This window comes from Phocoena phocoena, chromosome 11 (assembly GCF_963924675.1).
Source record: "Phocoena phocoena chromosome 11, mPhoPho1.1, whole genome shotgun sequence".
NCBI lineage: Eukaryota > Metazoa > Chordata > Mammalia > Artiodactyla > Phocoenidae > Phocoena > Phocoena phocoena.
In genome coordinates, this window is record NC_089229.1 from 84,401,434 (window position 1) to 84,424,961 (window position 23,528).

The 23,528-nt window shown below is 39.0% G+C and overlaps 1 pseudogene; it reads left to right on the top strand.

Moving 5' to 3' along the window:
- LOC136131437 (poly(A) polymerase alpha-like) overlaps positions 1-23,076 on the top strand; it is a 120,681-nt pseudogene extending 97,605 nt beyond the window's left edge.
- The last annotated feature ends 452 nt before the right edge of the window (positions 23,077-23,528 follow it).

Below are 23,528 nucleotides of genomic sequence, written 5' to 3' on the forward strand. Positions count from 1 at the left end.
TATGACTTCGGTCTTGAATTCTATTTCTCTGATATTAAACTTGTTTCCTCAGGGTATTTATTTTAGTTCATATTTACCTAACAAATATTTTCACTTCTTTACTTTAAAACTTCAGTGTCTTATAAACAATATACTGCTATACTTATAATCAGATATTCCCACCATCTTATTTTATATTTTCTGTTCACTCCATCTTTATACTTTCTCCCTATTTTACTTTCTTCAATTCAGTAAGCCAAAATTTCTTCTGCTAAAACAAATTTTATGCATGGTATTTCCATTTTCTGGTGGATACCCCATCTTAATAAGACCCATATTCATGTTCTTTTATCAACATCAATCTTCTAAACTTTCAATACTTAAGAATATCTTCCTACAGAAAAACTCCTTGACATTAGTCTTGGCAATGATTTTCTGGATATGACACCAAAGCACAAGCAACAAAAGCAAAAATAAACTGGTGGGACTACATCAAACTAAAAAGCTCTGCACAGCAAAAGAAACAACAATATGAAAAGGTAACCTATGGAATGGGAGAAAATATTGGCAAATCATATATCTGATAAGGGGTTAATATTCAAAATATATAAGAAACTAATACAACTCAATAGCAAAAATGTAAATAATCTAATTAAAAGATGGGTAAAGGGCCTAAATAAACATTTTCCAAAGAACATATACAAATGGCCAACAGGTACATGCAAAAGGTGCTCAACATCACTAATCACCAGGGAAATGCAAATCAGACCCACGATGAGATATCATCTCATATCTGTTAGGATGTCTATTATAAAAAAGACAAGAGATAACAAATGCTGGCAAAGATGTGGAGTAAAGGAAACTCTTATGCACTGTTGGTGAGAATGTAAGTTGGTGCGGCCACTACAGAAAACAGTATGGAGATTCCTCAAAAAATTAAAAATAGAACTACCTTATGATCCAGCAATCCCACTTCTGGGTATATATCTGAAGGTAATGAAATTACTATCTCAAAGAGATACATGCACCCCCATGTTCATTGCAGCATTATTTATAATAGCCAAGACATGCAAACAACATTAAGTGTCCATTGATGCATTAATGGACAAAGAAGTTGTGGCATATATATATACAATAGAATATTACTCAGCTGTAAGAAAAGGGGAATCCATTTTCGACAACATGGATGGACCTTGAGGGCATTATGCCATGTGAAATAAGTCAGACAAAGACAGATACTGTAAAAATCTTTAAAAAAAAAAAAAACTAAACTCATAGAAACAGAGAGTAGATTGATGATGGCCCAGAGCAGGGAGGTGGGGGAAATGGGTAAAGGTGGTCAAAGGGTATACAAACTTTTAGTTATAAATTATATGAATAAATTCTGGGGACCTAATGTCCAGCATGGTGACTATAGTTCACAATACTGTGTTCTATACTTGAAAGTTGCTAAGAGAGTAGATCTTAAAAGTTCTCACCACCACCAAAAATTAAAAAAAAAAATAATAATAATGGTAAGTGAAGTAATGGATGTGTTAACCTTATTGTGGTAACCATTACACAGTGTATACTCTGTACACCATAAACTTAAACCATGTTATATGTCACTTATACCTCAATAAAGCTAGGGGGGATATTTTCCCACAAAATGAAAAAGTATTTTATCATATTTTCCCTCTGGTTGCTGTACCCTACCTTCTACCCCTGGACACATGGACATATCTTAGAATTTATTTCTGAGATAAATTATAAACAATATAATTTATATCATTATAATGATATACTTTTGCTTCTTTATGAGGAGACTTTTCTTGTTTGGATCATAATAAACTTTTCTAAGTTATTTAAAACCCATACTTCATATATCAATCAACTCATTCTCCTGGATTTACTTCCCTCCTTCCTGGAGCATTTCTTCCAAGAGAGTTTTAAAATATGGTCTTTGTGTGTCAAAATTTCTAAGGCCATGTCATGACTGAAACTTTCTTTATCACGATCTTGCATTTAAAAGATAGTTTAGCTAAATATAAAATTATAGTTTGAATAGACTTTAGAATTAGACAGAGCTGGAATTAAATCCCCATTGTGCCACTATCCATGTTACCTTGAACAAGTCGCTTTACATCTGTGAGCCTCACTTTTCTCATTTGTAATGAAAGAATGTTAATGTCTAATATGCAACATTGTCAGCACAGTTGGTGATACATGCAAGGTAACTGAAATGTTATACTCACCAGGGGCTTAGCAAATGTTAGTTGCTTTAAAAAGAAGAAAAGAAAAAAGAAACTATAGTTTGAAGTTATTTTTCTTTTTTTTTTTTTTTTTTTTTTTTTTTTTTTTTTTGCGGTACGCGGGCCTCTCACTGTCGTGGCCTCTCCCGTTGCGGAGGACAGGCTCCGGACGCCCAGGCTCAGCGGCCATGGCTCACGGGCCCAGCCGCTCCGCGGCATGTGGGATCCTCCCAGACCGGGGCACGAACCCGTGTCCCCTGCATCGGCAGGTGGACTCCCAACCACTGCGCCACCAGGGAAGCCCTGAAGTTATTTTTCTTTAACATGTTGACACAATTACTGCATTGTCTTCTTGCCTCCAGTATTGCTACTGAGAAGTCTAGTTTCAATACAATATGTTCAATTTTGTGGATCATCTTTATAAACTTCAAACATTTTCTCTTTGAATTTGGTATTCTAAAATTTCACACCTCTAGGTGTGAGGTTTTCCTTATTTATCTTATCTGGTACTCCATAAGCTCCTTTATATAACTATTGCTCATCTTTTCTTAATTCTGGAAAATCCTTTGTCATTATTTCTCAGTTGTTTCCTTGCCTCTGCTAAATTCCCCACCTCTCCTGTCTTCCTAAGAATCCATCATAAGCATATTCTCATTTATCCTCCTTATCATAAATTTTATTTTCTATTTTTCTTTTTTTTTTTTTAATTCTTTCCTGTGTCTTCTGCAAGATACTCTTAGACTAACCTTCCAGTTTACTTTTTCTTTGCCTCCACCCTTTGTGCTATTTAACCCTCATTGAAATTGTTTATTTCAATTGTTATACCCAGTGTTTCTACTTGGCTCTTTAACTGCTCCTTCATGCTTCATGTAACCAATATTCTTTCATCTCTTTGAGGACATTTATTATATTTATTTTAAACTCTTAATCTGTTTCATTAATTCTGATTTCCTTTGATAGATAATCCAGGTGTTGTCTCTTTTTAGGCATATTGTGCTCCTCAGCTCTCTGGTTATTGTTGTGTCTCTCAGCTCTCTGCCAATTGAAGATTATTTTACCCTAGAGGAATTGCCTGTCTTAGCTGAAATGTGAGAAGGGCAAAGTTCAGACTTCTGCTTGTTCTCTTCATAGGTTTATGAAGAACAGGTGACCACACCCCAGGCCAGGGAGCTCAGTATCTTGACCAGTTCTATGTATTGCCCTCTGTCCTGTGTCCCCAACTCTCAGAGGATATTTTTACTCCTCTAACCTTGAAACTGCTCTCTTCTGAGGGTTTTCCTTCCTTGATATATTGATCTAATTTGGAGTATGGAGGAGTAGGGAAATAAGGAGGAGGAAATGTTTGGGGACAGCAAGTCATTCTTTATCTGTTATCTGCTCCTCACTCAAGCTAGTCTCTGGCATTGCCATAAGGTTGCCCCACAAACCCTTGAGATACTGGGCTGGCACTACCGTATTTTCTGTTCTACAGTTACATGGGAGCAAATTATGATCTATCCAGGGCAATGCATCCAGAGGGAAACATCCACAACTCAAAAGCTCCCTCTCAACTCATTACCAATATACACAAACACACACACACACACACACACACACACACACACACCAGATCACAACTACCTTCTTGAGTGTTTGTTTCTCACAATCATTAATTTAGTTATTCATACACTGTAAGGAAGAAGCCAAATGCCTTCTATGGCCTAGTCTCATTGATTCCTAGTCTCATTGTTTCCACCACATTCAACTTGTTATAAGTGAGTCACCAAGTCTAGCGCAAGGTAAGGTGAATTAACCTCCACTTCTTAAAATGAAGGAAGGAATATTAAAGAATTTGCAGACATCTTTTAAGGATCACCACTGAGGGCTTCCCTGGTGGCGCAGTGGTTGAGAATCTGCCTGCCAACGCAGAGGACATGGGTTCGAGCCCTGTTCTGGGAAGATCCCACATGCCACGGAGCAACTTGGCCCATGAGCCACAACTACTGAGCCTGCGTTTCTGGAGCCTGTGCTCCGCAACAAGAGAGGCCACGACAGTGAGAGGCCCGCGCACCGCAATGAAGAGTAGCCCTCGCTCGCCGCAACTAGAGAAAGCCCTAGCACAGAAACGAAGACCCAACACAACCAAAAATATAAATAAATAAGTAAATAAAATTGAACTATCAATTCCCCCCCCCAAAAAAAAGAATCACCACTGAAACACAGAATAGTACAAATGAATGACAGGTCTCCCTTAACCAACATAGGGTTTAACAAACCAAGTGCCATATCAAATTTTAGGACTTTCTTTGTAAATTAACAAAGAATTTCAAGGACATAAAAGTGATATGTCTTTTGTCATGATGTGGCGAACAAATGTTATTCAAGCTTTTCTCTAAACATTTATAATACTGAAAAATGCTGACTAATGTTATAAGAACTCTAAGATGTTAGAACTGTTCAGGAAAAGTATCCAACACTTTGAAATAAATCAAAAGATGCCAAACTTACTTTTCAATGTCATCCTGGAGCACTGTCTAGCAGGTCTGCCCAAGGTTTATTTAATTCTCTAGGAGAATATATCTTTGTTTGACTCATTACTTACTGTTCATTAAAGCCCAGACTCTATGTAGATACATATTAATTTGTGGACTTTAATCTGATAAGTGATGATTTCTCTCCAATAGAAAAATAACCCTAATGCTTATGGTTTTACTGCTCTGTTAGATAAAACCTGTTTTGTCTCTTATTTAGCCAGCTTTTTTTATCATTCCTTTCAGAACTGACAATATAAATCTTTGTTCCTTGAATTCTTTAAACCAGCTTTACCTTCCAGCTGGATCCCTCATGAATGAGTTAATAAATTTTGACACGTTCTTACTTTATATTTGTATGAGAGTCATGTTTTTAACTTTTTGAAGAGTATACTTCAGTCATTTGTGAGCTTTTTCCCACTAGGATACACTCATCTGCTGGAGTCTGTTACACTGTGATGTCCAAGAAGTACACCTTATGAGTTCTTTCCTCCCAGGAACATCTCTCTTGAGTCCTGGAGGAAATCCCAAGGGCCATATAACTTTTCTGCATTGACTGTCTGTTTTTTACTCTTCTGATTTTATGTTTTTATTTTCATTTCTCATTGGTAGTCTGTATTTTGTCAAATTTGTGATTTTGGCCATGTCTTTTTCCACCAGCCAGCCTAGGGATTTATAAATAATGGACCATTAGGCCAATCTCAACTAGGTAGTCTAGAGATCACCCTGTATATATCAATACATGGGTCTGCTTCACACATGACTAATAAGTTATTCCTCACTGGTACAAAGGGTGATTGGAAATCTGATTTTATGGTATGACTCTGTCAATATAATGGGGACCTTTGTCAGATGAGAGGTGACGGATATCTAGTTTGTTTGACTTCTTGGTTTGTTGCTTTGTGTGCAAGTGAGCCCAACCCAATTAGGAAAAAGTTTTATGCTTACTAAAAAGGAGAAAATCTCTTTGAGATCTAGATGGGTGAGTTTTTTGTTTCTGTTTATTTTAGACCTGTGTCTGTAGTTGTGGAATTGAAGCTGCAAGCTTTCTGTGTGTCTCTGTGTCAATAACTGAGAAAAGAATTTTCCTTTCACTGTGTAACTATGAAATATTTCCCTACCTCTGGAGGATATTAATACATTAAACCATAAAACCTCAAATTAAAGTAGCTCTGTTCTGCTTGGTTATAGAGACCTATATGGGCTTACATAAATTTAGTATTCCTGGGCTTCCCTGGTAGCACAGTGGTTGAGAATCTGCCTGCCAATGCACAGGACATGGGTTCGAACCCTGGTCTGGGAAGATCCCACATGCTGCGGATCAACCAGGCCCGTGAGCCACAACTACTGAGCCTGCGCGTCTGGAGCCTGTGCTCCGCAACAAGAGAGGCCGCAATAGTGAGAGGCCCACGCACCGCGATGAAGAGTGGCCCCCGCTTGCCGCAACTAGAGAAAGCCCTTGCACAGAAACGAAGACCCAACACAGCCAAAAATAAAATATAAAAATAAATTTAGTATTTCCAGAATTATTATAAAATAAAGAAACTGAACTTCTAATGCTCTGAACGTGCTAGGCTTTAAAAAGCAAAAATAGAACCTTTCACAGAAACTGCTAGCTCAGAAGCATTTTTATATAATAATCCAAGTTCATGCAATGAAAGTGAATATTACTGGACAAACCACAATGAATTTTCTAGTTTTGCTTAAAAAGAGCTTCCTGTCTTTTCCCTAGTCTTATCAATGTGAAGGATAATAAAAGCATACCTTTTTAAAGATTTGTATTTACTTATCACGAAGAAACTAGGAATCTAAAGTTCTTAGATTTTATTTTTTATAAGTTTATAAGTTCAGATAATATTGCTATTATATAATTTTTAATTGAGGAAAATTACACTTCAACTAAATAATTACAATTTTGATAAATACTTTATTTCAACAGTAATTATGTCCTGTAGTGTGTCAACTGAAACTTGTTTTCCAAGGTCTTTTTTTTAACTTTAAGACAGAAAACTAATATTAAATTGAGTTAATTACTGGATTATTCTTGGACACCTGACAATATCTAAGTAAGCATAGTTTGTTGTGGGGTTTTTCTTTTTAATAAATTAATTTTATTTATTTTATTTCTGGCTGTGCTGGGTCTTCGTTGCTGCGCGCAGGTTTTCTCTAGTTGTGGCGAGCGGGGGCTAGGGGGGCTACTCTTCGTTGCAGTGTGCAGGTTTCTCATCGCGGTGGCTTCTCTTGTTGTGGGGCACGGGCTCTAGGCACGCGGGCTTCAGTAATTGTGGCACGCAGGCTCAGTAGTTGTGGCTCGCGGGCTTAGTTGCTCCATGGCATGTGGGATCTTCCCACACCAGGGCTCGAACCTGTGTCCCTTGTATTGGCAGGCGGATTCTTAACCACTGCGCCACCAGGGAAGCCCCGTAATCATAGTTTTAATATATGTGCTTTTGTTTCTTTTTCTTGCACATTGCAGAGGCTACACCTCTGAGCTCTGTTAACAAATGTGTTAGTTTTTAAGAAGGTATAAAAAGAAGGTATAAAAAGGTGTGTGTAGTTATAAAATATGTGTGTGCTCATAGGTTTTGTGGTCTGCTAAAAGGCTTGTGTATCACAAACAGTTCACAATGAACTACCTCCAAATTTTTTCTGATTAATAGAAGTTAGTTACTTTGGTTAAAAACTGTGTTGTTGAAGGTGTACTAGAACAATTATGTACAAATGTGAAAGTAAGAAAATGGGGTGTGTGTGAGTTTTTTCCCCAAGGAAAAAGAGAGCGGCTTTGTCTTAAAGTACAGTGTCTTGTTTCAGAACATGGAAGGGAATAATGAAAGAAAACTTAAATGGATATAGAAAGTCATAGAAGGTTACAGAGAGTAAACTCCATTTGCTTTGGCTTCGAATACCTGCAAACAATGAGTCTGAAAAGAAGAAATGAAATGTGTAAAAGGAAAATCAGCAAAGTATGCTTAGTCTGATGCATTAATTCAAAATATAATGCTTTCATGAAAGACTATAATTGGGTTTTCTCTCTGTTAAAATGAAAAGTTGTTCTCAGAGTAATTAGTTTGCTCTTAATAAGAGGTAGTAAAAAGATATTCTTCACATTTTCTGTTACCAGCCCAGGTAACAGAAATTCTGTATCGCAGCAGAATAATATTCTAGGCTGAATTTTTATGCCCTTACTTATTTTCTAAAGCAAACAACAGTAACAGGAAACTTAGAAGATAGACAATAGAAATTATACAGTCTGAAGAAGATAGAGAATAAAAGATTGAAAAACAAAAGTGAACAGAGCTTAAAGAACTTGGAGAACACTATTGAAATGTCTAATATATGTGTAATTGGAGATGCAGACGACGACGGATAGAAGTTGACTTTCTGGATTAATAGCTGCTCACCACTGCAGGGCTCTAGGTTTGTCGACCATATTCCAGAGAGGTTTATATGTGCATATTAACATTCCTGGTTGCATCAATGTAAATGAACAGAACAATACACGACGTAATAAAACCTTTTTGTGATCAAGAATAATCTTTGGAGTTAATTATTATCATGGGGCGGGGGTTGTAATATGTTAAGAAAAATGATCCAAAACTTGAAAACAAAGCAAAAGGATGACAGCTTATCTTTTCAATACCATACTGTGGCATTCTCTAATATGTCTGCCCAACATCTATTTAATTCTCTCCAAGAATGTGCTTTTGCTTGACTTACTATTTACCATTGACTATAACCCAGACTCTGAGGTCACATTCTAATCTATAGACTTTTATCAAGCAGGGATACAAATGATTTCTTTGATATGTGCTCCCTTTCCATTTGTACAAGTCATAATTTTAATTTTTTGAAACATCTGACAGGATGAAATCACTGAAATTCAGTTTTTGAAAAGTCAAATGATTGCATATGAAGCTTTGGTTGTAGGCAGAGACTGACACAGAATCTTCTCCAAAGAGTTATTTTTGTGTGTTTGTTTTTAGGGGATGTCCGCTGTAGCCTTAGACACTTCAGTGTGATTTCATGAGGCAAACAAAACCGAGATGTATGAACTTAAATGCTGCTTTAAAAATCATTAAAAAACCATCCTAAAATCAATTCAAAAATTGACCAGAAGCCACTGCACTTTGCTCCAAAGAGAAATAAACGTGCTGAGCAAGCAATGCAAATGCGCCTCACTCTTCTCCAGACTGAAGTAACCCGCTGGGTCATTATGGTGACAGCTACAATGGCAGTCAAGTCAAAACCAGCAAACCCTGCTGAATGACAGCCAAAAGATGGACATTTCATTTACTCTGTTGTTAGTAACTATATTAGTATAAGTTTCTAGGAAAAGCATAATGGCAGAATGTAGCAAAAAACTTTTTGAAATATGCTCTAGAAAGCCATCTCAAAAATAAAAGAAATGCCATAAATTCCCAAAAGATAAGATAATCAGGTTTTTCATATCATCTGATATTTTTGATCAAGAGAGCTAAACTTAACTCAATCAAGTTTTGACTTCAAAGGAAGGCAGTAGCCCTGGAAATAGATGCAGCAGCTGTTTTCCCACAGAGGATGAGGCTTCTTTACACAATGCTCCAAGTATTTTCCTAAAGTCACCAGAATCAGTTCTTCTAAGTTCACATAAACACACTGAGTTCTTGCTGTAATGGTATCTTTGGGGCCCTCACTCTGTGCTGTTAGATGAATTTTTTTTAAGTATTTTCTGCTATCTCCAAAAATTAAACAGGTTTAGTTGGGCTCAGTAAATAAGTACAATCATTTCCTTCTCCCCTCCCCCCTCAAAAAAAACAAAAAACAAAACTGAAACAAGTAAATTTCCAGAATATGCCATGTAATAATGAGAGAAGACTGCTAATGAAGATGAGATGCATACCTTGAAGATACTCTGAGAGAATGGAACAGCAAATACCCTTAAAATCTGGTATTTTTGAAAATTTTTATGTGTTTGCTTTTCTCTATTTGGGCCCGAGATTACTACTTCAAGAAGCTTATATTGGCAATGCGATGATAGTTATGAAGTGGAAAAGAAATGGAAAGAGGGTAACATTTCAAGTTTTGTTGTTGTTTTTTTCTCACAAAGTCCATGGAGAAAAGTAAAGACAAGAGGAGAAAAATAAAGCATTAATTAGAGGACATAGCTTTGAACAAACTTGGGGGAAAAATTACATGTTTTTTTGTTTGGGTGCTTTCTTTCGTTGTGTTTTGTTTTTATATGTGTGCTATGCAGTGAGCTCTGTGGTACAGGATCTATTCGGTATCCCCAACTCTTAACACTGTAGTACCAAGAATTTGGTAGACATTCCATAAATATTTGTTAAGGACATGATAAAATCAAATGATTACTGAGCTATTAAAAACCGCTGTGATGATTGCCGTTATTTATAAATCAGATTTCGGTTAAGGCTAGATATGAAGAAGTGCTTCCGGCCAGAGCTTCTCAAACTTTAACATTCATACGAATCAGCCAGATATCTTGTAGAAAGGCAGATTCTGACTCAGTAGTTTAGGGTGGGGCTGAAGAGTCTGCATTTCTAACAAGTTCTTAGGTGATGCTAATGCTGCTGATTCTTGGACCACATTTTGAGAACTAAGGTTCTGGACAATCTGATGGCTCTGTGTCAATAAGGAGGCTCCAGAGTAGGGCGTCAATGAGAAGTGTTGGGCACCTGGACAGCAAGAAAAGAGGAAGGCTTGGGCCAAGCGGGTGTGGCAATAGTGGGAGGGGAGATGACCATCCAACAAGTGTGTACACTGCCCCTTTCTTGCTCTACAAAATGAAAGCTTTCATCTCCTGCTTGAAAAAAAAATGTTTCAAGACTCAGCAAGAAAGTGAGAGAAGGGAACAGAGACTGGCTCCTTACCTGTGAAATCATATTCTGACCATCCATGTGGCTTTATGAGGCCAAGTGAGAAGGGTTGTGAAAGACCAGTCTCCTCCCCTTATGGCACCTTCTCAAGAGTCCTCATTTCCTGGCGGAGAGAACTTGGCTACAATCACAGGAGACCTATTCCCCAAGGACTCTGAAGCGTGGAGGAGAATGCTCTGGCATCACTGGCCTCTCAAGCAGTTTTCACCAATTAGCTGCCCCTTTCCCTCTCTCTTTCTGCCCAGTCCTTGACTCTAATTCCTCCCCCTCTGCTCCAAGACTCACAAATACTGAAGATGCCAAGATGATTCACCCTGCTCCTGCCCTCTCCCTTATGCCTAGTCAGCCATCAGCCTCCATCATGGCCATCGTACTCTCGGAGGTCATGATGCACTCAATGAGACTGTCCCTTTCCTGAAAATATTGTTTAAGGGTCAGAGTGACTGAATGTATTCACCTACATTTCTGGCCCAGAGGTTACATGAATCTCTCATTTTAGTCCCTGACCTTATCTTTTGAGCTCAAGTTTTCTACAACACACACAGAAAAAGAACAGAATTCAAGGTATGGAGAAAAAACATGGTTATTTTCTGTTGCTCACTCTTCACCAGAGATGCAATGTGTAATTGTTTCCTGACTCCCCTCTTATTACAGTGACGGTCCTGGGCTGGTGCCCCGCAGTGCCAATCAAGAGGCAGTAGGATGATGGAAGTAGGAAGCTGGATGCTGCTGGGCTGCCACTCTCAGGGCAACCACGTGGCACAGCTCCAGGGGCTTAATTAACTTAGATGCAATGTGAAAGGCATCCTCTGGAGTGGTGTGATTCTGCAGCCCTGGAAGGGACTCTTGAGAGAAGATGACCCACAGGAGGAAACTGGGGGGAGGGGGTGTACAGGTGGGCCAAGAAAGGTAAGTGAATTTCAGCTCTCAGGAATTTTTCTCTAGAACATTTCTCTTTAACTCTAATATGGGTATATATACAGTAACAATGATGATTAAAACGTATATTGCCTCAGGAAAGTATTGGTGCCATTCGTTGACTGCCAGATCCTCTCCCTGGCTTTGTAACAGAAACACAAACTATTGTCTCTTGTGTAAACTACTGAGCATTCATTTCTAATGCTCATGCTTTACAATAAGGACTATGCATAATACTGAATGTGTCAGTGTATACTATTGGGAGTCTTAATTTTATTTCAACAATAACCTACAGATTTTATTGTAGTTGGTATGTTTCCAATCCTGAATTCAACAAGTAAAAAAGGAAAAATTAGTAAAATTATCAACAAGCAATGTATGACAAAGTAAATGGGTCACCTATAACATAATCTATCCAAAGAGAAAAACTAAATGAGTAGTTGTGTTCCAAGAGAAACAAAAGACCGATCATGACTGACACGTGTCATCTTAACGCAAAATAAAGTGTTAAATGCTTGCAATTTTAAATGCAACGTTAGAAGCCATTGTGCTTAATCCCATTTAATCGTAGCAACAATCGTATAAAATTGGTACACTACTGTCTCCATTTTACCCCTAAACAAAGTAAAGCACAAAGGGGATCAGTAACTCACTGCAGGCCGTGCAATCGGTAAGGGGCAGGACTGGAATTCAAGCCCAGGCAGGCTTGCTGCAGAGCCCAAGATTTTGCCACTAAGATGTACAAAGTCCCTAGAACCAGCAAGCCACATTTGTTCCTCTGTACCTGACACTGGGCTGAGTGTTTTACATATATTATCTAAAGTATTAACATAAATCCGTGGCATATTCAGTTCTACTTCGGCTAGTCTGCAAAAAGAAAGAATGTCAGTAAGCCTCATGCGAGCCCAAAAGAGGAAGAATTCCTTAAAGTTTATCCAGGATTGTTCAGGTGAGGCAGTACTCTGGCCAAATAGTTTGAGCACTTCAAATAACTTAGCCACAGGAGGGGTATTTCAGATCAAGATCATCCAAACAACACCTCCTGTTCTGATACAATAATTACCAGACCTTCTGGTTATACATTATTTCTTAGGTTTTCTTTTTTTCCCCTAGAAGGAGAGAATGGAAGAACCACTGGCATCCTCCACAGCTTTCTCACAGTAAATTAACGAACTGGCATTCTGGTTTATACATCACTGTTTGTGAGTTGGGACCCATCAAGCCTGTCTGCTTGACTAAACTATCAAAGCTGAGTTCTTTGATCTTTTATATCAAAGACCACACCAAAGTTCTGTCATTTGGAGAATCCGCTGGTGAAGTAGCAGACCTCCTGGGCTTTCAAGAGGATGTAACTATTTTGTGCCTAACTAAATGTACGTGTGCTCTTTTTTTTTTCATGCATTGTTTCTTCAGTCACACACAATTTTTACAACTAGGGGAAACATATCTCTTGACTATGAATTAGTTGCCGTGAATTCTAAAGTACACAATTCCCTTGCAAGACATTTGGTCCTATCCAAAAAGTCCATAATACATTTGGTCCATAAGACATATGGTCCACACCAAAAGCTCCTTGAAATTTGGTCCAATCCAAAACGTCCATGAGCACATTTGGTCCGTGCCAAATGGTTTCAGACAGAACCAAATATCCAAAAAATTTTGGCACGGACCAAATGTCTGCTAACCATACAATTCAACAAGAAGATGGAAAAAAAAGTAGAAGGGGAGAAATAACCATCGATGAATAACCAGTGTTAGTACTATTTGGGGAGAATGACTTTAAACCAAAATTATTCATGTTCCCAGTAGAAGAAGCTGTATAGAAATATAAACCAAAGTCACACAAAATGAAGGCTACATAAAAGCCGTAGAGAAAGTCAGAGTTCTTTGGTCTATTCCTAATTTCCAGAAGATACGTTTACAAATGGTCAGCCAACTGAGCATCTGAGATCTAATTGTGTCACATCTAACAAACTGGTTTGATGTTCTCCTTTTAGAAAAGCAGATGGAGTCGTCTAAGACTATGAGAAACCCCTGAAGAAAGATGTGACAGTCTGAGGAACAGACTTAAACTAATGTTTAAAAAATAAATGCTTTCGTGAATTAGCAAGGATTTTGCAATCCAGATCTAAATGAGATTTTCATCATTCTGTAAACAATGCCACAGTAATTTTCTGGTTTTCAAGAAGAAAAAAGGACAAGAATTTAAGAAGTTAAATAAAGAGCAAATGATGGGAAGGAGTTCAGCACGAAGGCAACATCAAGGAAAATGGCTTTAGATAGCTTTTCTTCTATTAAAAATGTCTTTAAAATACAGGGCAATGCAGAGAATAATATAATAAACACTTATGCATCTACTACATAGTTTTAATAAACGCTCCTATTTTGTCACACTTGCTTCAAGTCACTTTTGAGAGAAATAAAACCTTATAAATACAGTTGAAGTTCCCTCTATTCCCCTTCCTGCCTCCCCTCTTTATTACAAAACTCATTATTATGAGTTTTGATGTGTACTACATCTATTGCATATGTATGCAGTATAAAAATAGATAGTACCCCAAACACCCAGCCTATATTTAAGTAGATAACCAACAAGGACCTACTGTATAGCACAGGGAACTCTGCTCAATATTCTGTAATAACCTAAATGGGAAAAGAATTTGAAAAAGAATAGATACATGTACAACTGAATCACTTTGCTTTACACCCGAAACTAACACAACATTGTAAATCAACTTTACTCCAATATAAAATAAAAATTTTTTTAAATAAAAAAATAGTACCGTATATACAAGTATATATATGAACTATGTGTTACATTAAAATACAGACTGGAAAAACACCAAACTTGTATATCTCATGTAATTCATATATCTCATGTACTTCCAAAATATATTCTTAAAATTGCTTTTAAACTGAGAAATTTCAGAGTTAGTTGACATGGCTAAAAACCAGTGGCCATTTCTTCTTGGAAAATAAGAAAAGAAACAAAATTTAGAGCAAGGACTTTGTTATAGTGAATTCTGAAAGCTATTTTATAAATTCTGAGAAGATACCAAGAATGAAAAGGGATTTCAAAGGTGGTGATGTGACCAAAAATTCTACAAAGAAGCGCACGTTTTATAAACTTGAAATTAGAAATGTGGCTTCCCTGGTGGCACAGTGGTTGAGAATCCGCCTGCCAACGCAGGGGACACGGGTTCAAGCCCTGGTCCAGGAAGACCCCACATGACGCAGAGCAACTAAGCCCATGCGCCACAACTACTGAGCCTGCACTCTAGAGCCCGTGAGCCACAACTACTGAGCCTGTGTGCTGCAACTACTGAATCTCACGTGCCTAGAGCCCGTGCTCCACAACGAGAAGCCACCACAATAAGAAGCCCACGCACTGCAACGAAGAGTAGCCCCTGCTCGCCGCAATTAGAGAAAGCCCACATGCAGCAACGAAGACCCAACACAGCCAAAAATAAATAAATTAAATAAATAATTTTTTTAAAAAAGAGAGAGAAAGAAATGAAACAAGTCCAAAATAGATTTCAAAGGTGAACCCAGGTACTATAAAAGATTATGGTGGCTCATTGAATTCTCTTCCATGCATGCTAAGCTACTCTCTGGGAATAATTTACACAGCTTTGGAAATGACAATAACTCTTCACACCTCTAGGGTACTGTTTAGTTAGTTATTATCTGATGTACTAAATTTTCTTAGCACCTAAATTATTCTCACAACATCAGCTATTCCCTGAGATTAAGTTATGGCCTCCATAAACCATACAGTTTTCTGATTACTTAAGTGTTCATGTGACTTTCAAATGTGCTCAACTTATACACAGAAGTCATTTAGGCCACCTAGAAAATCCACCTAAACAAGTGAAATTCACTCTGATGCCACTGTGTCCATATGCTTAAAGACAACAGCATGAAGAAGGTCAACCTGATATATGCAAGCCTATTAAAGAGAGAATCTATTGACTGTACCACCAATCCAAATGGCCATTATGATTGGCAAGCAAAGCCAACTGAATAAAGAATGGTTCACTTACGGCTTTTATGTAGTCAGAGCTTTAGTAAGTTATAAATGCTCTGTAAGTCTGGCTCGTGGTCATTAACAGTCCTGGGATCATTAACAGTCCCCTGATAATTTTATCAAAGAGAGAGGTATCGATTCCAGTATTTCAGCCAACTTCTAACTTACTGAATTATAGCCAACTCTTCCCAAATACCCTCAGATTAAGTGATATATTCTGCGAGGATAACCACCCCGCACTTCTAATGTGCTTCTCCCAACCCACGCCTCTTTGGGAGGCCAAAACCAACTCCTGCTGGCCCAATTCAGTAGCACAGAAGCCTTGATGGCTTCACAGAAGCCTCCTCTCCCATCACATACTCAACAAAGAATGAACCTATTTTAATCCTTTTTTAGCAAGAAATGTGTTTTCAGTCATTCCACTGGCAGGATCAACTGAACATGGCATGGACAGATACTTAATTTACAACCACCTGATTTCTCTACAGACCTTCCCAGGAGCAACAGAGAGAAGACAAAGTGTAAGGAGCAAAGTTGTGAGCTTCGACTCCTGCTGGAAGAAGAGAAAATCATCAGCCTAACTGTTATTCCCCCTTGGAAATCAACATTAGCTTTACTAGTTCAGAAATGGAGATCAGAAAACACCAAACAATTACATTATTTTAGCCAACTGAGAAATCTGATCATTACTTTTTCCCTAAGAACACCTAGGGGAGATCATCTTTAAAGGGGTGTAAACTAACGTGGAGTAAAGTGGTCCAGCAGGTGAGGAAACTGTGGTGTCCCACCAGTCTGCAGGATAACTTGGGATGAGAAACCATGGACTAGGTGATTTTTTTCAAAATCATTATATGTCTTATAATTTTGTCAACAGGAAACTAAACAATAGAGTATTTATTTGTTTGACTTCATTTGAAAACTCAGTTGATTCAATGAGAAAAAAATGAACTACCACGGTTTGGTAAAACATAGGTTTTAATCCCGTATGCATTAACAGGTTAACAGAGTTTTAGTTTTCATACGCTTGTTTTGTATCATGTTTATATAGCTCAAGCTACCTACTCTAGGGCGGGATTCTTCAGTAATAAGGATTAGAGGCATTGTTATTGTGGGAAATAATATAAATGACCACAGCTCAGAGGCATTAATGCAATTTCTGTGCATATAAACTATAGCATAGTTGGCTGTGAAACATAAATACATCTAGTTAACACATAAGCACATTTTGAGGGTCTAAAAAATCATCTTTTCTCTTTTTAGGCAATACTGACACTCATTAGCACCTTTGAATATAATTTCATGCGATTTAATTTTCTTATTTATAAAACCATTTCCAGGTGTGATTATTGTTCATCCATCACAAGATATATTTTTTAAAATAAAAACTGACAGCATTCACTTCCAAAATTTATATATGCTGGTAGAATGTTCTAATTATACAACAAAGGGATTTTTGTTAATGTAATTTTTTTGGTGTTTGGTTATACTCTCTAAAATGTTTGCAAAGTTAAAAAAATTAAACTCCAAAGTCCAGGTACTTTCCATTAACACTATTCACAATTTCTTTGTGGATTATAACTACATAACCCAAGGTGATGTCTGGTAATTCTTTCTCAAGTTCCTTTTCTTATTCTGCATAACCAGAAACCCCAAAGACAGGGAGAAACAGCATCTTCGATATAACTGTGGGCTCACTGTTAGCAGAGCAAACTGTGACAGCAGAGTCTGAAAGAGTTACTTCAGAAGGAGGGTCCTGAAAGTGAGAAAACTCAGGAAACTTTCAGACAGCCTTTATCGATTTGTGAATCCAGACAACAAAAGTACAACAAGCTATCCCCAGTACTAAAGAACTCCAGAAAGGTGTTCCACTTTAGGTTAAGATACAGGTGCAATCATTCATTCATTCAATATTTACTGAATACCTATTAGGTAAGGTACTAGGTAGCAGTGATCCAAGGATGAAAAGGATGGGTCTCTGCTCCAGTCTAGTGGGGGAGACAGATGTACAAGGGATTTGCCTGTGGTGGTTAAGATTGGGTGTGGTAGATGAGCTCATCCTGGGAATGATGGGTATTCCGGGTAACAGTCAGGCCTGCTCTGTAGGAATATCCATGTTAAAGAACAATCAAGAGCAAAAGACACTAGCCTCTGGGCTCCTCTTGCGACTGAGAGTCAGAGTCTGCCGGCAGAGACCCTGTAGTCTCTGGCTTAGAAATTCTCCCCCTTGCGTTATGAGACCATGAGTTCCTAGAGGACACCCCCAAACAAAGGGGCCTGGTGGGCCCTTCTGCCTACTGCATTGTTTATTTATCCTTTCTCATAATTAAACCTTTTTCTAATCCTACAAGGTAATAATATTTGCAAATGGGGAACACCTGGCTATCCAACATGATGAATTTTCCAGGCTTCTGGGGAAAGAGCTGTTCAAGCCAAAAGAAATCTAACATGTCCCTAGAAAGGAACCCAAGCCCTTCACAATATGAATACACAGGCGCAAGGGTTAAATGTATAATGTATATTCAGCACAGAGAAAGCATGAATATTGTGTGTGTGTGCATGTGTGTGTGTAACCATAGAATTCTAAGCTTGTAGGTTGTGCTTTACATCTATATCATATGTTATCCAGATACCAGTTGTATATTATAAGCTGCATATGCAATACCATATGGACACCATAAAATATCACATGTGGTGTCAGGATCATTTTACATTTAGTACATGATTAAAATGTCATATTATATACCTATCTTTTCTGTGTGTACATGGATTTGTCTCACAAATTGCTTTTATTATCAAATTCAGATATCAATCAAAGTCAAAGTCTCTTTATTGAGATTTAATAAAAAGCAATATGGAAACGCGAATACAGTTTCGTTTTTTTCCCTAGATTTTTCTGCCATGCAGCATTTAACACTGGTGCAGCTGTCAATACCCATTCATCTGCTATCGGGCAGCTTTTTCCTTTCACTCACTGTGACATTTTTAAAGTGGCAAAAAAAAAAAGCTTAAAACAGCATATTTGTCACTTTTTTCTTTCTAGTGACCTTTTAAGCACTAGGAAAAATTACCCTATATGTACTAAACGCTTTAATCATTCCACATACACTTCACAATAGTGCTTTCTATAGGGGTATCCTTTAATTAAGTTTAAGAAATTTACATTGTACTTACTGCTGTTCATTTAATTATTCAAAAATTTAAACATAAGAAAACCTCATAGCTCTTAGCTATGGCAACCGTGTGATGCAACCGTAATCTATATTAAGAATCACTTTTCATAAGGAGAATTTCAGAAATAACTTGTACATACCCTCGGCTTCCAGCCTTTAAGTCCTGATAAATTGCTACATGAAGTACTTTTCTTCAGTATTTAAGAAATTTAACAATTTAAATTTAAATCTAGTGAAGAAAAACAAACTGTCTTCATGTTTCCATATTGCTTTTTATTAAATTTAATAAAAATTAAGAAATTTAAAAATTAAGAAATTTAAGGAAAAAGATATGTGGATGGTGAGACATCACAATGAACATTTGGAGGAGGAAGATGTTAAGACTGAGTCTCAACCCTATTTTGGATCAGCTGTGAGACCTTGAGGGAGTCACTGTGTATCTCTGATGGCACCTGGTATCTCATCGTGTGCACAGTAAGATACTGATAGCCACTTCTCTCCATCACAATGTGATTGTGGGAACCAAATTAGCAAGTATCTGTGAATATGCCCTGAAATCTATAAAAAATGAAGAGTAACATGACTTTTAGTTCAAAACAGATATTCTCTGTTTTAGAAGTGGAGAAATTTAAAATTCTTGTAACACACCAGAAAGAAGTCAAAGGTTTAAAACAAGCTAAAATATCGACATTGGCAGTACATTATTTTAAAGTTAGTATCCTTTCTAAAAGCAGAAACAGGGCTTCCCTGGTGGCGCAGTGGTTGAGAGTCTGCCTGCCGATGCAGGGGACACGGGTTCGTGCCCCGGTCCGGGAGGATCCCACATGCCGCGGAGTGGTTGGGCCTGTGAGCCATGGCTACTGAGCCTGCGCATCCGGAGCCTGTGCTCCACAACGGGAGAGGCCGCAACAGTGAGAGGCCCGCGCAAAAAAAAAAAAAACAGAAATACTGCTATACCTGCTATATAATGGCATTAAAAACTGCAAAGAGTAATAATTCTGGATTGCCCATTTAGTCTCATTTTTATTCTTTTCACTTTTACTATGATTGGCGTGTCTTTAGAGTGAACAGGTCTCACCGACATAGAAAACAAACTTATGGTTACCAAAGGGGAAAGGTGGGGAGGGATAAATTAGGAGTTTGGGATTAACATAAACACACAACTATATATAAAATAGATAACCAACAATGACCTACTATATAACACAGGGAACTATAACCAACGCTTTGTAATGACCTACAAGGGAAAAGAATCTGAAAAAATTAGATATATACATATATGTATAACTGAATCACTTTGGTGAAACGCAACACTGCAAATCAATTATACTTCAATTAAAAAAAAAAAAAAAAGGAAGTGAACAGGTCTTTCTCCTACCTCGCTACTCTGAGACCCTGATAATCCAAAGTGAATGGGCTGAGCACCCTAGGACAGAATATCTACGTCACCACTTAGCAGTCAGTCACCAAGAGTAACCTAGCTTCTCAAAGCGTGTCTCTGCAAAAGAGAACATAATACCTATCCCAGAAGGTTCTTTGGAGTCATAAATAATGTATATTCAGGGTCTGATATACGATAAGCTCTGCAGAAATGGTATTTATCACTGTTTTTCTGGCAAGAAATCTCTTAACCGCAGTTGGCTCTATCGGTAACGTGGAGGACTTACTGATTTTGAAGTTCAGCAAGAATCCAGCCAGGGTTCTAGAACGTTGCTGTGGTAGCGCTCCGGCACCACGTGAGGACCAAGGAGAAGGAGGAGAAGCAGTAAAGGCGGCAGGGGCTGAGGCGGGAGCGGGGGTGGGCACGGACCCGGGGCTGAGGCGCGGACCCGGGGCGGAGGCCCGCCCCCTCTTCCTTCCGCCTCAGTGGCCGCGCCCAGGGCGGAAGTGGCCTCAGTGCTACGCGGCGATCATGGCGAGCGCAGCCGCGGCAGAAGCACCGTGGCGTCATCTGTCCCGTCAGTTTAGCATCCCCCAAGGAATCTGACCGCCTACTTACACAGAAACTAATTGGCACTCAAGTCCTTTGGGGGTTTTGGGAGAGGAAGAGAACCGCAGCGCAGGATTTTCGTTTGGGGAAAATTAAATAACCTGGTAAGAGTTTTTACGTTTGGATCTTATGGATGAGGAGTACCTACGAAAGGTACCGATACTGATGCGTTGTGTGTTGCCCCAAGACATGATGATCGAAGCGACTTTTTCACCTCATTCTATGATAAGTTGAAATTACAGTGAGAAGTAAAAGATGTAAGAGCTGTCGAAGAGGCATTTGTAATAAGTTATCAAGCTGTGTTTTCATGGGATAGAGATTGATATTTTGTTTGCCAGATGAGCACTGCAGACTATTCCAGAAGACTTGGACTTAAGAGATGACAGTCTGCTTAAAACTTTAGATGCAAGATACATAAGAAATCTTAACGTTGCAGGGTAACTGATGAAATTTTACATCTAGTACTAAACATTGACAACTTCAGGTTAAGCCTGAGATCTATCGAACTGTGGGCTAAATGCCACATCTATTCCAATATATTAGGTTTCCTCTGTGGTGTTTCCTGGGCTATGCTAGTAGCAAGAACTTGCCAGCTTTGTCCAAATGCAATAGCATCAACTCCTGTACATAAATTTTTCTTGGTATTTTCTAAATGGGAATGGCAAAAGCCAGTCCTATTGAAACAACCTGAAGAATGCCATCTTAATTTGCCTGTATGGGACCCAAGGGTTAGTGTATTATTTTTTCCCCTAGAAATTCACACTGTGCAATAACAAATAAAAATCATCTGCAGGGCTTCCCTGGTGGCGCAGTGGTTGGGAGTCTGCCTGCCAATGCAGGGGACACGGGTTCGAGCCCTGGTCCGGGAGGATCCCACATGCAGTGGAGCAACTAAGTCTGTGCGCCACAACTACTGAGCCTGCACTCTAGAGCCTGTGTGCCACAACTACTGAAGCCCACGCGCCTAGAGCCGGTGCTCCGCAACAGGAGAAGCACCACAGTGAGAAGCCTGCGCACTGCAGCAAAGAGTAGCCCCCACTCACCGCAACTAGAGAAATCCGCGTGCAGCAACGAAGACCCAACACAGCCAAAAATACACATAAATAAATAAATAAATAATTTTTTAAAAAATCATCTGCAAAAACTTCAGGGAGACTTCCCATTCTGTTACCTATGAGTGGACATTACACTTTCTTTCAGTCTCAACTATAATTGCCCTCTGAAGTGAGAAGTGTAATTATGTACCCTGTGAACTACATTTAATTGTACATAATTTGTAATATCAACGTCACTAACTTTTTAATTCAGTCTATACAGAACTACCTTGTAAGTAAAAGTTGCGTGGGCATTTGTGCTTAAAAAATCATGATAAAAAGATACTTTAAAAAAAAAAAATCCAGCCAGGAATCAAGATGCAGTTCTCGGATTCCCCTGGTGGCGCAATGGTTAAGAATCCGCCTGCCAAAGCAGGGGACATGGGTTTGCACCCTGGGCCAGGAAGAGCCCATATTCCGCGGAGCAACTAAGCCTGTGCACCACAACTACTGAGCCCACGTGCCACAACTACTGAAGCCTGCATGCCTAGAGCCCATGCTCCGCAACAAGAGAAGCCACCGCAATGAGAAGCCGTGCACCTCAACGAAGAGTGGCCCCCGCTCGCCACAGCTAGAGAAAGCCCACACACAGCAATGAAGACCGAACACAGCCACAAATAAAAATTAATTAATTAATTTTTTTAAAAAAAGATGCAGTTCCTCCCATCCTTCAAGTAGTCCTCTTGAAGGCCTCCTCATTGGCTTTGTCATCCTGGTAAAGCAAGGGCTGGGAAGGACAGCCCTCCCCTCAAGGCCAAGGGTCACTGTTAGTTTGCAACCTCAGGAATTTGGTTGGTTACCTGGGTGAAATTTAAAATTGGCCCCCCTACCCAGAGGAGAGACCAATGAAACAGGCAGACCACTCCAGATTGGTAGGTGGCAGGTGTAATCAGGGAGATTACTTAGGAGGCTTGTCTTGGGACCACAAGATGAGCAGGTCTCTGCACCTGCTGGCAGGAATCTTAAAAATGTATATAGAGGCCTTAATTATGTTCAGTCATGTATGTACCATCCAGATGGTCTCAACAATATCTTACCCTTCAAGGCTGTGTCCTTGAAATAGCTCCTAGTGTGGAAATGGTGGGTGAAATGTACATTCCAAAGACAGGGGAGAGGGCTGGGAGCCTCCAATTGCCCGCATCCAACTGGCAGGTCAACCTTGACAATGGTGACGTCTTTATTCCCTCGCCATCATCTTATACGGACAGGGAAGTGGGACAGTGGGCTGGCGTCACGCCTGGTAGTAATCGGACTGTTCTAATAGAGTTCACTAAACATCATTAAGAAAGGGGAGTACTAGGGTCACTTGAAGCCATCATGTCAGGGAGGTTTGGAACAGGAAATTGGGCTGGGTCTTAAAGGATGAATGAAATTTGCCAGGCTGGCAGGACTGAGGAGAAAGATTTCCTAACGAATACAACAGTGTGTCCAAATCGCAGAGAAATGAAATGGCGTGATGGTTCACTGTGCCAAAGTCTGATTTGAGAGCAGACGGAGATCAACAGAGACTGTCTCATGGCACCATCCTGAGAAGTCTAGGTTTTATCCTCTCTTCTGCAGGGACCCAGTGAAATGTTCAGTAGGGAAGCAACTTTCCCAGATTTGTGTTTTAGAAAGATCATTTAACATTTGTGTAGAGAATGGGTTGGCGGGAGTGGGGTGGGGAGAGTGCACAATGAGAGGTTAATTGGTAGACTTTGGAATGGTCTAGACAGGAAATAGTGTGTGCCTGAACT